Source organism: Neomonachus schauinslandi, chromosome 7 (genome assembly GCF_002201575.2).
Source record: "Neomonachus schauinslandi chromosome 7, ASM220157v2, whole genome shotgun sequence".
NCBI classification, from domain to species: Eukaryota; Metazoa; Chordata; class Mammalia; order Carnivora; family Phocidae; genus Neomonachus; species Neomonachus schauinslandi.
Window position 1 is genome coordinate 145,913,541 of NC_058409.1, and position 2,810 is coordinate 145,916,350.

Here is a 2,810-nt window from a genome sequence, read left to right on the forward strand (position 1 = left end):
TAGATATATGCTTTCACTTCTCTTGGGTAATTACCTAGGAGAGAAATATTTGCATCATATAGCAAGTGCATGTTTAACTTTTCAAGAAACTGCCAGAATGCTTTCGCCATTCCATGTTCCCACTAGCAATGTGTGTGAGTTTCAGAACCTCTGCCTCCTTGCCAAGCCTCTGTTGGTCATTTTCTTCAATTCTAGTTATTCTGAGACATAGGTAGTGGTGTCTCATTGTGGTTTGATTGGCGTTTCCCTCATGACCAAAGATGGTAAACATCTTTGCATGTGTTTACTTGCCATTTGTATGTATTCTGTGGTGAAGGGTCTGTTCACATCTTTTGCCCATTAAAAAGATTGTTTTAAAATTTTTACTGTTGGAATTTGAGAGTTCTTTATGTATTTGGATGCAGAATTCTTATCGGGTAATCAATTTATCAATCACACCAGTGGTCCATTCCTGGACATTGCTGGGTCATATTGTGGGCCCCATGACCCTCTGTCCACGCACCTGCTGATGCCTAATCTCCCCGATGTTACATTTTTTTTTCTAAAACATTTCCCTTTTGCTTCTGGAGTGATGTTTCTCCAGAGGCGTTTGCTTTTCTTTCATGATGTAGACTTCACTAAGTATCTGGTGATCCTTGGTCATCAGTGAATATTGCTGCAAAGGCTCCAGAAAAGCTGAGTGGGAGCCTGTACCTGAGGAGACCACACCTGCCTGGGCTCTCATGGGACACAAGGCAGAACCTGACCAGCTACTACACTGGTGGATCCCTAAGAACCAAAATGTGGGCAATGTTTTTCTCTGGGATGTCAACAGCTAGTTACTCTGCTTCTCCCCAAATAGCTAATTTTTATTTATGAAAGGACCCCCCTCCCTTGCTCCTTCCCTGACCCCACTCCCACTGTGTTTTTCCCAGAAATGGGTGTATATATAGCTTCTGGGTTTTATTGCTGTTTGTGAGGTGCAGGAAGGGAGGGGTTACTATTGTCTGCTCTGAGTATAAAGTTCGGTTGGCTTTCATTTCGAGGTGCGAGTTTCACCTCTCCCTTCTGTCAGCCGTGGCATTACGACCTGCTATTTCCCCAGGGCACACTGTGGGCTCTCCATTGCCATAGCCCCCTGCCCTGCCTTATCAGTCCAGCCCTGTGCCCTTCAGTTCCCTTGCAGTGATTATAGCAGGTCAGGATCAGGAGGGGGAGTAAAAGCATGTGTTCAGTACATCATATTGAATTGGGAACTTTTAAGTGTACTTCTAAAAAACATAAAAACCATTCCTAATGTTGCCTTTTTTTTTTAATTAAATACCTTTCTAAATCACTATAGAAAATGTAAAAAAAAGGAAGTTGCAAACAATAAAAACAGAAAACATGATAAAAAGCATCTTAGTATAGCAGTTAGTGGGAGAATTTGAGCCAACATATTCAATGGCAAAGTCTGTTTATCATGTTGTTAAAGATAACCAAACAAATGACATTTGAAGGCTTGGAAAGGCCAGGAAATGCTGGATGAATTTGCCAATAAAAGCAGCAGAATGATAATTCTTTCATGAAAGCCAGATCCCAGGGGAGCAGCTCCAGCAGGAAGATCACCTTAAACTGTTAGCAGGGATAGACAGAAAGTTTAGCAGAATGCCAGCATCAAAACACAAAGCACTGGGTGTTAGATGCAACTGATGAATTATTGAACAATGCATCTGAAACTAATGATGTACTGTATGTTGGCTAATTGAATTTATATTAAAAAAAAACACAAAGCAAAACCTCTTAGAAGTACAAGGAAAATTTGACACGGAAGAAAAATACGGTTGCAAAGAATTTTAACAATATGATCAATATCCCTGAATTAACAAGCTACAGAGCAAATAGCATCAACTATAGAGAATGGCCTTGTTATTGTTATAAAAGGCTCGAGGCTGCAAAAGAAAAAGTCAAAATCCGCAAAGGAGAGACTGTTTCACAGCAAACAATCCACACGTGTGAAAAAGAACAAAAGCCTTTCCATGAAATCTCCCAAATCGTTGAAAAGAAAAAAGCATCATGTCCAATAAAAATTAATTTCCTAGAAATATTGAGATCAAAGCAAACCTAAGAAGTACAGCTGGAGACCATTTAGGATCATAATTCTAGGAAAATGTCAACAGTGTCACTTTGCAGAAACACACAGGCTTAAAAGCTGAAAATACACCTGCTGAGAAAGCAGCTGAATGAGGCACTCCTCCTGAGCAGTCCTGAACACAAGGAAAAGATCTTCCCTCAATTAGAACAGTGAAAATAAGATAAAAGCAGATATGAAGTTAGGAGATACAGGGGAAATCACCATAACAAAAGTTAGTTTAGAGTAAAACAAGATAAACTGAGAATATCTGATGAAGAAAGCAACCTACCAGATCAGAGTGTCCACGTGGGCGTGTTTTCAGGTCCTGCCCCCTCGCACCTGCTGGCTAATCCTCCTCCTCACTTTTGATCTGTACAGAGTATCTGTGAAAATCTCAAGAGAAATACCACAGATTTTTTTTTTTTAAAGCAAAGAAATGATCCCATTGGCTAAAGCAGAAAACAGACCAATAAGTGTGCAAGAAAATAAAATAATGCTCCAAACAGTAATCTCAAAGAAAGGCATTCCCGTTAAAATCACACAAGAGTCCTGACAATCACCTTTTTTATTCAGGATTGTCTTCACATTTCTTGCTACTCTAAGAAGCAAACAACAACAAAAGTGACAGCTTCAAATACCGCCACACAAGAATGTGACATGTTTGCAAGTGACATGACTGCGAAGCGAGGGGACTGGAGAATAAACAGAGAAAATCGTA